We start from the raw sequence: 13,283 nt of genomic DNA, 5'->3' as shown, positions 1-13,283 counted from the left end.
ATATATGATGATCCTGGCCTGTCTTCAGCTAGAATCCTGTTAAGTGGGTTTAGCCACAATCCCACTTACCTCTGATGTTTTCTCTTAGTAATTTCCAAACCACCAACACCCACCCTGCTCCTTGACTATAAAGTTCCACTTGCCCATGCTATATTCAAAGTTGATCCCAATCTCTCTCCTTCATTCCAAGATCCATTGCAGTAGTCTCTATAGCCATCTCAATGGCCCCGAATAAAGTATTCCTTATCATGCTTTAACAAATATCATTGAATAATTTCTTCTTTAACACTCCAATGTGACTCTATTTGGAGACAGGGCCTTTAAGGAGGTAACTGAAGTTAAATGAGATTGGTTTTAAGATGGAATCCTAATTCAATAGGACTGTGTCCTTGTAAGTAGAGGAAGAAATTGCTCTCTCAACATGAACACATGTGGAAGGGCCATAAGGACACTGCAGAAGGTAGTCAACCTAGAAGTGAGGACAGCAGTCATAGCAGAAGCATTTGTTGAGTGCATATCATTGGTCAGGCACCATGCTAAGAATTTTACACTTATCAGTCTCTGTCGTCTTAGTGAAAGTCTTCCCTCTCCCTGATATCAACATCTCCCTTCCTGTTCTTGGGGGCAGAATGTATCACCTTGGTTTCCAAGTAGGTGTTTCTCGGTTGTGAACCAAGGGGCCTAATGTGAACAAGATATAGGTGTGGGGGGCAGATTGGGAAACGTGCTGTGTGCTTTGTCCCCTCCTGACCCCAGAGTGTCATACTAATGTTAATAGAGCCTGGAATAGAGGGGGACAGGAAATAAAATGCTAGAAAGAAAATGAATATTAGTACTTTGTGAGGATGCTGATGGGAGTATGGATGAGATCAATGATATTGGAAGCCTAACACAGGGTCTCTCACACCACACATATCCAGTAGACATTTACATCCAATAAACACTGGTTACATGCATGCATCAATAATTTAATTTTTTTTTAATTTTCCAACATAAGCTGATATTCTCCCTACTTGCTAGTCAGAGCCACTAGCACAAAAATTTTAGTACTGTAGCCCAGAGGTAGTATTTATTGAAGGAATTTTAATTTTTAAAGCTATTTAAATAGCATATTTTAATATTAAAAATAGCCATATAACTATTTCCATTATATATTCCTGACTTTATAAATTGAAATTTGTAAATACTGGTTTTAGCTACCTATGTTTGGTATTAAGAGTATCTGCTATTTACTAAGGTTCAATCAGGACAATTATTTTTTTTCCCCAGAGAACTCCCATGGACTAATTCAAAGATCCTGAGTCGAACAATTACAGGGTTGTCCTCTTGACTCTTGACTAAACTGGGGCTGTCTTAGAGAAGACCACAGCAAGTGATCACCATGTTTCATTGATAGTTCAAGGAAACTTCATGTCCAATAGGAAGCCTTGAGGTGCTGCCACCTATACAAGCCTTTTCCATGGGCTCAGGGCCTGGGATGATTTTCAGGTGAGTTCCTAGAGGGTCCTAGCTCACCACTAGCCAAATTTATCCTAAGCAGACAGACCTTTCTCTATTTAACTCAGAGAAATAACCACACTCAGAAATGCTAGGAAAAAATGTACTATTTGTAGAAAACTATTTACTCAAAGGGCTTAACCCCTTCCACGGAAGCCATGAAGGTGTAATGTTGCAGCAGGTCATCCCCCATTGGAGTTTTCTTTTTTCTCAGCTCACTGCAACCTCTGATTTCCAGGCTCAAGTGATCCTCCTGCCTCAGCCTGCTGAGTAGCTGGGATTAGAGGCATCCACCACCACACCTAGCTGATTTTTATATCTTTAGTAGAGGCAAGGGTTTCACCATGTTGGCCAGGCTGGTCTTGAACTCCTGGCCTCAGGTGATCCACCCACCTCAGCTGCCGAAAGTGCTGGGATTACAGGTTTGAGCCACCTCACCCAGCCGGAGCATTTTTTGTAATAACAAACCAGGCTGCGTGCAGTGGCTCATGCCTGTAATCCTAGTGCTTTGGGAAGCTGAGGCAGGTGGATCACTTGAGGCCAGGTGTTTGAGATCAGCCTGGGCAACATAATAAAACCCCATCTCAACAAATATTTAAAAATCATCTGGATGCAGTGGCCTGTGTCTGTAGTGTCAGCTACTAGGGAGACAGGGTGGGAAGATCACTTGAGTTCAGGAGTCCCAGGGTTCAGTGAGTCATGAACTCAATATTGCACTCTAGCCTGGGTGACAAAGCAAGGACCCTGTCTCAGAAAAAAAAAAAAAAGCAAAGAAAGAAACAATAAAACATTGTTTGAATAAACTATGATGCAGCCATATAAAATAATTGAAAGAAAATGTTTGAAAGAATAAGTTTGGTCCATATGCAATGATATGGGAATGTCTACAAAATATAAAATTAAACCGAAAAATAGAAAAGACAAGGTGTAGAAGGGTTGATATTGATCCTGTGAGTATTTTCTCAAAGGATAAACATTTACAATGGTGAACTATTTGAATAGTGATGTAATCTTTGTTCCTGATATTTCCTGTTTCTCTGTGACCTTTTTGCCATTCCAGAAGCAGTCAGAATATTCTACCTGCACTGCCTCAAAGAAACACTACACAGAGAACAAAGATGTCAATTCCTGGCTTTGGACATTTTAAACAGGCTATTGATTCTGCTGCCATAATAGCTTTGAGAGGTTTGAAAGCTAATGCTCTTGAGTTATAAGACTCAAAAGCCAGTTATAAGACTGGCTTTCAAAATGCACATCATTTATGCCACAAGCCATCATGTTGGAAGAATGTGCACTCAGTTGGACCCATTTTTGCTCACTCTCAGATTAAAAGAGATTCCATGGACCAGGAAAGGGAAGTGAGTTAACTGCAACTGGGTCCCTAAGAAAGGGCCCTTTCCAACCAGCACCAGGGAAGGATATGGTAGAAACCCCAGACATACCGGGATATCTGAGAGGAGAGAAGATGTGGCCTCACTACAGGGAGGTGGCAAACATTCCAGAGTTCCTCATGTGCTGCAGGACATGGCAGCAGAAGAGCAGAGACAACCAAGCAGGATGGCCCTGAGACATCATACATTGGCCCTGTGCAACACCCAATCAGGAATAGGGAGAATCATTCCTGAGGCACCCAGAAGGGTCCCAGAAGTAACTGAGAAGCCAGATCTCAGAGGCCTTGAAACCAGAATGAGAAAATCTGCAACAGCTGTCCACATGGGCCACGGGCTGGATACTGAATGGGGCAAGAGCCCCAAAATGCTGAGTGGCAATCGACACCAAGGAGCTCCTACACCTCATCCACTTCACTTCACACCTCGCACCCCATCACCCTCCATCTATCACCCCTCAAAGCTCAATCACAACTTCAGGAAAGGGCAGGGGTAAACCCTGAAATGTCTGTACTTAAGTTCATACCTCCCAATGGCAACTTGAAAACAGAAGTAATTGTACTCACTTCAGCAGCACATACACTAAAATTGGAACAATAGGGAGAAGATTAGCATGGCCCCTGTACAAGGATGACATGCAAATTCATGAATCATTCTATATTTTTACAAGAAAAAAACAATCCCATCAAAAAGTGGGTGAAAGATATGAACACTTTTCAAAAGACGACATTTATGCAGCCAATGAACATATGAAAAAGCTCATCATCACCGATCATTAGAGAAATGCAAATCAAAACCACATTGAGATATCATCTCACACCAGTTAGAATGGCAATCATTTAAAAATCTGGAAACAACAGATGCTGGAGAAGATGTGGAGAAATAGGAATGCTTTTACACTGTTGGTGGAAATATAAATTAGTTCAACTGTTGTGGAAGACAGTGTAGCAATTCCTTAAGGATCTAGAAACAGAAATACCATTTGACCTAGCAATCCCATTACTGAGTATATACCCAAAGGATTATAAATCACTCTATCATAAAGACACATGCATACATATGTTCATTTTGGCACTGTTAACAATAGCAAAGACTTGGAACCAACCCAAAAGCCCATCAATGATAGACTGGATAAAGAAAATGTGGCACATATACACCATGAAATGCTATGCAGCCATAAAAAAGGATGAGTTCATGTCCTTTGCAGGGACATGGATGAAGCTGGAAACCACGTTTCTTAGCAAACTGACACAAGAACAGAAAAACCAAATACCACATGTTCTCACTCATAAGTGGGTGTTGAACAATGAGAAAACATGGACACAGGAGGGGAACATCACACACTGGGGCCTTTTGTGGGGTGAGGGTATGGGGAGGGATAGAGGGGGTGGGGGGATTGGGGAGAGATAGCATTAGAAGAAATACCTAATGTAGATGACTAGGGGATGGATGCAGCAAACCACCGTGGCATGTGTATACCTATGTAACAATCCCACACAATCTACACATGTACCCCAGAACTTAAAGTATAATAGATATTCTTATTGCCAAAATTAATAAAAATAGATTATTCCTTTAAAAAGTAAACAAAATAAAAGTATATAAATTTTTCTTAAAAAGAAAATAGAAGTAATTCATGTTGTAGGAAAACATACTATTAATAATTCTACTTCCTGCCACCTGAATGTATAAGCTGAAATTTGCCCGTTTAGAATCATCTATAGAAATGTCTGAAACTCTAACAATGGCCACTCCTAGAGAATGGAACTGGAAAAGAGAGGATGTAGACTTGCATTTTTCATTTTCTTCTCTCTGGATGGTTAGTTTTTTAACTATATGCAATATATCCCCACTACTTGGGAGGCTGAGGCAGGAGAATCACTTGAACCTGGGAGGTGGACGTTGCAGTGAGCTGCAATTGTGCCATTGCACTCCAGCCTGGGCAACAGAACGAGACTCCATCTCAAAAAAAAAAAAAAAAAAAAAAAAAAAGTCTCCAGTTTCCCACAACAAACACAGTTTTTAACATTTTTGGTTATTATGAGCTTTCCAGCTAAAGAATTGCTTTCCCAGGAAGTAAAATAAGATCTATATAATTAAATAAATATAAGTAAATAGACACTGCTTTGACTTGTTGGAGGTACTTGGGGGATGATACACATTCCTGGAAATTGAGCATTGACTTTATCAGAGCCTCAAGGTGGTTGTAGCATCTCCCCTGGTAAAGATACAGCTCTGGAATCATACACTGGTAATAATGGCATTTTCTCTTCTAATCCCCTGAAGTCAAAACAAGACTCTGCCCAGTTTCTTCTGACCTCCCTTTGTTCTGTTACCAGCCAATCATTCCCAGGCTGCAATTGTTTTTATGGTGTTATTCATCATGTCAAAGGATATCCACAAAGCCCTGACTGCTTCCTAAACTTTACCCTCTGCTTCTTCCACGATGTCCTTGAATAAACTCCAGACGCCATGGAACTTGCACTTAAATATCTATCATGGTGTTCTCATGTGGCTCTCATTACTCACACACTTTTGAGAACTATTATGGTTTAAGACAATTCACCAGAACACAAAATAACTGGCAGACAGAGATTAAACAACATGCATTGCAAAATACACTCAACTCAGGACAAAATCATAAAGCAGTCATCCTTTGAAAATATTTGCAGTTTGGTGCGATAATGACCATTGCCCTGACATAGAAAAACCAATGTATATGGAGAAAAAAGTATAATCTGAAGAGTTAGCTTTCACTGTCCGAGGGCATACTGTGGAAGAATGATGCTCTACACTATATTTGGATCAAAATCTGCACGAGTCACCCATTATTTCCAACAGTCCTACAGGGAGGAAACGAGATTAGAATTGGTTGCTTTCTGACTAACAAGAGAATACACACAGTATATCTAGTAGAAAGTCAATTAGCATAAAGCTAGTCAATTCATTTATGAGAGTGGTGGGTTAATCAACATGAGACTGGGGAATTCATACACAGCTTAAGTAAGCAAATTCAATTTTCTATACAAACAATTTGTGGTTTAAGTAAATCATCACAGGCCAGGTGTGGTAGCTTACTCCTGTAATCCCAGCACTTTAGGAGGCCAAGGCAGGCAGATCACTTGAGGTCAGGAGTTTGAGACCAGCCTGATCAGCATGGTTAAACCATGTCTCTACTAAAAATACCAAAATTAGCTGGGCATGGTGATAGGCACCTGTAATCCCTGCTACTTGGGAGGCTGAGGCAGGAGAATCACTTGAACCTGGGAGGTGGAGGTTGCAGTGAGCTGAGATTGTGCCACTGCACTCCAGCCTGGGCAACAGAACGAGACTCAGTCTTAAAAAAAAAAAAAAAAGTAAATGACTCCAATTTCCTACAACAAACACAGTTTTTAACATTTTTGATTATTATGGGTTACTATGAGCTTTCTAGCTAAAGAATCGCTTTCCCAGGAAGTAAAATAAAATCTATATAATTAAACAATGGAATTACTTAAAAGGCCTTTTGCTGCTGCTTCTTGTATTATTCTTGTAAAATAAAATCTATATAATTAAACAATGGAATTACTTAGAAGGCCTTTTGCTGTTTGCTTCAGCAAACATGAATAAAGGAACTGCAATCTTGATGATAAGAAACAAAGCATGTTTAGTTTTAATTTTAATTTTAAATGGGACCTTGGCCCCACCAGGCTGGTCTATAAGGCGTGTCTTGGTTCACCATCATCTTTGGTTAAGGTTCTCTGTCTCATGTTTACCTAGCTGAGACACGCAGTAAAACAACCTCCACTGAAATTTTCAAAGGACTCATCTCAAGATAGAGCCTACCAAGTCTTCCCATAAATTAGAATTGGAGCCCATCGTTTCTAATTCTGTTTAAGGAATTGATTAAAGTTGTAGTTTGGGGTTTCTTTCAAAGTTTGTAATGTTGCTCCTAGCTTCAAAAACATTCAGAGAATGGAAGTTTTATATTAAAAAACACAAGTTACATGCTGTTTTTTGTAACTGATCATTTTATGTATACACACACACATATCACACTTGCCCCAGTCTTGTCCCATCCTGAGGACCCAAACCTCAGCCAGGGGCACCCTGGAGTTTCTGAGGGGGCTGAGGAAGGAGAGAAGGATGGGTCCCTGACCTGCCAGAGTCACAAAGATGTCAAAAGTGAACATGACCCCTCAGTCCAGGCCTGTGCAGGGTTCCATTTTCTGGTTCATGGAGTGGGCTGGGCTAGGAGAAGGAGAGGGCAGGATCTTAGGGTCGTGGCCCCCAGGCCTCACCCTGGGAACAGACTCTGCACGAAGGCAGCCAGATCAGGAAGTGGCTCCATCTTGCTTTTCTCAGTCCATGGAAATAGAATCACCAGGGTATGTGTTATGGTTTCAAAATGGTCCTAGCACAGTGGAGTTTTAACACCAGGGTGGAATAACTCTCAGGAGCATGCACCAGGAGCAGCAGCCCGGCTCTGAGGTCACAAATGAACAACTCCCACAGCCATTAGGTCCAGGACCATCATGCCTTATTAGGTCTCTGAGATGACATTGCTTCTTCATTACTTTCCAGCTAAACAAAATTTATTCTTAAAAAAAAAAAAAAATCACAATCATCTTCAACCTCACCATTTGCACCAGGTATTGAATAACTGTCCCCCATTATGTTTGTGGAAAAGCCACTCTTCCATCAAACCCTTTGCAGCTGTGGTAAGCCTTCACAGGTTTGCATCATTATCCTCTGCTTCTTATTAGTGTCTGATGACCCAAGAGGAAAAGACTATGTCTTCCTGTTTGTTTCATGCACCAACCCATCTACAAATGCACCCAACTTTTGCCTCTTCCCCATCTATGTAAATTTCCTTCACCATAGCTGACACTGGAAATGAGAAGGTAAAGAGCTGTACTTTTGTGAGTCATTTTGCCCAAGAAATTCAAAGTAATGACAGTAGGCTAGAAAGAACCAAGGAATTCCATTCAGAAGACACCATTTCAAAGCCTAGCGCTCACCCTTACTTGCCAGGGCCAAGTTAGGCAGGTTATATTCCTTCTATGAGTCTCAGATTCTTTTTTGTTAATATCTGCCTCACAATGCTGTTTTGTGACTAAGTAAAATTACATGTATTAGTATGTTAACATAGTGCTTGGCACATAGTGAGCACCCCTTAAATGCTGGGTATTAAATGTAGACTCAGCATATTCACAATGGGTCATTTTCTTATCTGGTGCTACCCAGGTTGCCTCTGATACTTGCAGAGTCCTACAGTCTTCAGAGAAGATCTGTAACCTAGTGAGTCTCTAGAAGTGATTCCTGAGTGAATACAATTCATGATGTGTTTATTAAAGAACCAGCTGAGTGCAGTAGTCCCTGCCTCTAATCCCAGCTACTAGACAGGCTGACGCAGGGGGATCACCTGAGCCCAGGAATTTGAGACCAGCCGTGGCAACATAGCAAGTCCCTGTCTCAAAAAGAGAAAGAGAGAGTATTGCTAAATAAATTTAGTTTTACAATATGATTGCTTTTGTTGCATGAATGATTTAATCATATGTATTACTTCTGAAACATTGACACAAAGTCTACTTTCTCATGAATTTTAATGAAAGGGTTTGAGGTTTTGGGTTTTTTTGGGGGGGTGGTTGAGACAGGGTCTCACTCTGTCATCCAGGATGGAGTGCAGTGTTGTGATCATGACTCAACCTCCTTGGCTCAAGAGAACCTCCCACCTCAGCATCCCAAGTAGCTGGGACTATAGGCAGGTGCTACCACATCCAGCTAATTTTTGTGTTTTTTGTAGAGACAGGGTTTCGTCATGTTGTCCAGGCTGGTCTGGAACTCCTGGGCACGAGAGATTCCCCCACCTAGGCCTCCCAAAGTGCTGGAATTCTAGACACGAGCCACCGTGCCCATATGAGATTTTTTTAAACATTATCAGTGGGGGAAGGGAAGTAAGGTGAGAGGGTTGCTTTCATTTTTACTTTGCACACTGGTGAGTTGAAGACCCACGTTCTTCATAGACCACAGATGTTCACACCCCTTAGGTGTGGAAATAAATTAGTCCAATTATCCATGGCACAGTTTCTCTTCTGAAAGGTTTATCCAAGAACTAAATACTTTTTTAAAAAAAATACTACAACAGAGGAAGCAGAGAAGAAAAAAGAGGACAAAGGGGGAGAAAAGGAAAGAAGGAGACAGAGAGAGATTTACTGAACTTAGAGTATTTGTCTCCTGGATATTCGGTGTGATGAGTAATACTGTCAACTTGATTGGCTTGAAGGAGGCAAACTATTGATCTTGGGTGTGTCTGTGAGGGTGTTGCCAAAGGAGATTAACATTTGAGTCAGTGGACTGGGAGAGGCAGACCCACCCTCAGCCTGTGTGGGCACCATCTAATCAGCTTCCAGTGCAGCTAGAATAGAGCAGGCAGGAGAAGACCGAAGAGCAGACTTGCTGAGTCTTCATCTTTCTCTCATGCTGGATGATTCCTGCCCTCAAACATCAGACTCCAAGTTCTTCAGCTTTTGGCCTCTTGGACTTACACCAGTGGTTTACCAGGGGCTCTCAGACCTTTGGTCATAGACTGAAAGCTGCACTATTGGCTTCCATACTTTAGAGATTTGGGGATTCAGACAGATCCACCACTGGCTTCCTTGTTCTTCATATTGCAGACGGCCTGTTGTGGGGCTTTACCTTGTGATCATGTGAGTCAATTCTCCTTAATAAACTCCCTGTCATATATACATATATCCTAGTAGTTCCGTCCCTCCAGAGAACCCTGACTGATGCACTTGGCCTGGGTGAGTGGGGTTGACCCTGACGTCTGGTCTGAGTGGACTCTGAACCTGGACTTGTCCTCTGCCCCCACATCCTTGACTCATCTCTTAAGAAGCACTCAAACTTCTTTTTATCTTGGAGTCGTGGTTCTAACTCTCTGTACTAAAAGCCAGATGTGCAGGTGGAAGGAGCGTCACTGGTCCAGTCAGTGCTGATGCTGACCTCTCTCTCGCCTAATTCCAACTGAAGCTTCCACCTGTTTTTCTGCCATCTCTCTTAGTGATGATGGCTGCCAGCTGTCTAGAGCTCCTTCTCAACCTGTCCCCCACCCAATGTCCTGTACCTGATCCTACCACTCCCCAGAGCACCCAAATGGCATCTTCCTGCAATGGTACCTTGAATCATCACGCATTGATCTGAACCAAGGTGATTAAGAAACATTGAACCTGATAAATTCCAGGACGTCATGCTGGGAAGATGGCCGCCTAAGAACAGCTCAGGACTTCAGCTCCCAGTGAAAGTGCAGAGGGTGAGTGGACGCCGCATTTCCAGACGAACTCTTATTGCCCACAGACCAGGAGATACCCAGGCAGAGCGGTCGCCAGCGTCGCAGTCCCAGCCTGTGCGGCTGTTTTGGCCCCCGTGGGGCTAAGTCCGCCCGCGCTGCTGCTGTGACCACGCCCTGTTGCTTCGGTTCTCTGTACAAAAGCCACTGGTCTGGGAGCCCTCTTAGCTGGCGATCAGAGCCCTGAGATGGCAGAGTTGCCCATTCATCTGAAATAGCGGGCCAGGCCAGGAGATTCCTAGGCAAAAAATCTGCCAGGAGCCAGCGCCGCAGTTCGAGCCAACTCAGTGAGTCGCAGCACGGGAGATCCCGGCGCCTTTTCAACAAGTGACCTGAACGTGGGGTCATTCAACTTAAAAGAAAAGACTCTGAGTCAGGGAGCCAGGTGATCAGGCTCGGTTGGTCCCAGCCTTCCACCCCCATCAACAACGAAAACAAAAACAGTAATTGGAAACCTTCTGGGTTGAGCCCTACAAACCAAGCACAGCTGAACCGGGACGGGGACGGTCCAGCTCGGCGGGGGAGGGGCTTCCGCCATTACTGAGACTCTCCAGGGCTACGGAGGCAGGCCCCCGTTGCCGAGGCAACCCACTGTTGCTGAGGCAACCTGCCACAACAGCGAGAGTCCGCCATAACAGAGGCGGGGCCACCGTTGCAGAGACAGTTCTAACTACGCCCATATAAACAGGACTGCAGGAAAGAGCTCAGGGCAGCTGGGCAGAGCCCACAGCAGCTCAGCAAAGCCCCTGTGGGCAGGCAGTGGCTAGGCGTGCTGCTAGTTGGGCGGGTCAGACCTGAAAGAAAAATCAAAAAAGGCAGTAGTGCAACGGAAACTCATAAAGTTCCAACTCCCTAGGACAGAGCACCTGGGAACAAAAAGTGCTTTATGTGTTCAGCTGCAGCAGACCTAAACATACCTGCCCAGCAGCTCTGAATGAACAACGGAGCTCAAAACTCAGGACTTAAGCCCCAATAAAAGATAGACTGTCTCCTCAAGTAGCTCCCTGACCCCCACAGATCCAAAGACGCACCTCATAAAGGAGAGAATGGACTGACAGTAAGCGAGCATCCTTCTGGGACAAAGATAGCAGAAGAGGAAACTGGCAGCAACCCTTACTGTTCTACAGCTGCTGCAGGTGACCCCCAGGCAAGCAGGGCCTGGAGAGGACCTCAGCAGTCCTACAGCAGAGGGGCCAGACTGTTAGAAGGAAAGCTAAAAAAAAAAAAAAAAGAAGAAGAAGTAACTTCAGCATCCATGAACTAGAAACTCACTCAGAGACCCAATCTGAAAGATAATAATTACAAAGACAACAGGTGGATAAACCCACAAAAATGGGAAGAAACCAGCACAAAAAGGATGAAAACTCCTGAAACCAGAACACCTCTCCTCCTAAAAGGGATCACAACTCCTCACCAGCAAGGGAACCAGACCGGATGGAGAAGGAGGGTGATGAAATGACAGAATCAGACTTCAGAAGGTGGGTAGTAGGAAACTACAGTGAGCTAAAAGAACATGTTCTAACCCAACGTAAAGAAAATAGGAACTTTGAAAAAAGATTGGACAAACTGCTAACGAGAATGGACAGCATAGACAGGATTATAAGTGAATTGATGGAGCTGAAAAACACAACACGAGAACTTCGTGAAGCATGCACAAGCTTCAACAGCCGAATTGACCAAGCAGAAGAAAGGATATCAGAGGTCGAAGATCAACTCAATGAAATAACAAGAGAAGGCAAGAACAGAGAAAAAAGCACAAAAAGGAATGAACAAAATCTTCAAGAAATGTGGGACTATGTGAAAAGACCCAATCTACGTCTGATAGGTGTACCTGAATGTGATGAAGAGAATGAATCCAAGCTGGAAAATACTCTTCAGAATATTATCCAAGAAAACTTCCCCAACTTAGCAAGGCAGACCAATATTCAAATCCAGGAAATACAGAGAACACCACAAAGATATTCCTCAAGAAGAGCAACCCCAAGGCACATAATCGTCAGATTCACCAGGGTTGAAATGAAAGAGAAAATGCTAAGGGCAGCCAGAGAGAAAGGTCGGGTTACCCACAAAGGGAAGCCCATTAGACTCACAGCAGATCTCTCAGCAGAAACCCTACAAGCCAGAAGAGATTGGGGGCCAATATTCAACATCCTTAAAGAAAAGAACTTTCAACCCAGAATTTCACATCCAGCCAAACTAAGCTTCATAAGTGAAGGAAAAATAAAATCCTTTGTGAACAAGCAAGTACTCAGAGATTTCATCACCACCAAACCTGCTCTACAAGAACTCCTGAAAGAGGCTCTACACATATAAAGGAACAACAGTACCAGCCACTCCAAAAACACACCAAATGGTAAAAGAGCATCAACACAATCCAAAAAGAGGGAATCCTTCCCAAATCATTTTACGAGACAAACATCATCCTGATACCAAGACCCGGCAGAGACTCAACAAGAAAAGAAAATTTCAGGCCAATATCCATGATGAACATAGATGCAAAAATCTTCAATAAAATACTGGCAAACTGATTGCAACAGCATATCAAAAAGCTCATCCACCATGATCAAGTAGGATTCATCCCGGGGACGCAAGGCTGGTTCAACATACGCAAGTCCATAAACGTAATTCACCACATAAACAGAACCAAAGACAAAAACCACATGATTATCTCGATTGATGCAGAGAAGGCTTTTGACAAAACTCAACAACCCTTTATGCTAAAAACCCTCAATAAACTAGGTATTGACGGAACGTATCTCAAAACAATAAAAGCTGTTTACGACAAACCAACAGCCAATATCATACTGAATGGGCAAAAACTGGAAGCATTCCCTTTGAAATCTGGCACTAGACAAGGATGCCCTCTCTCACCACTCCTATTCAATATAGTACTGGAAGTTCTAGCCAGAGCAATCAGGCAAGAAAAAGAAATAAAGGGTATCCAAATTGGAAAGGAGGAAATCAAATTGTCTCTATTTGCAGATGACAAGATTGTATATCTGGAAGACCCCATCATCTCAGCCCAAAGTCTCCTGAAATTGATAAACAACTTCAGCAAAGTCTCAGGATAC

At 42.9% G+C, this 13,283-nt stretch overlaps 1 non-coding gene across 1 annotated transcript; it reads left to right on the top strand.

Moving 5' to 3' along the window:
• The first annotated feature begins 3,443 nt into the window (after positions 1 to 3,443).
• Positions 3,444 to 3,550, top strand: LOC120360642 (U6 spliceosomal RNA). The gene has a single exon (XR_005577093.1). It is a non-coding gene; the product is annotated as a U6 spliceosomal RNA (small nuclear RNA).
• The last annotated feature ends 9,733 nt before the right edge of the window (positions 3,551 to 13,283 follow it).

Source organism: Saimiri boliviensis, chromosome 13 (genome assembly GCF_048565385.1).
Source record: "Saimiri boliviensis isolate mSaiBol1 chromosome 13, mSaiBol1.pri, whole genome shotgun sequence".
Classification (NCBI taxonomy): Eukaryota; Metazoa; Chordata; class Mammalia; order Primates; family Cebidae; genus Saimiri; species Saimiri boliviensis.
The sequence above is the reverse complement of the archived record's forward strand: the minus strand, read 5'-3'. Positions and strand labels throughout refer to the sequence as shown.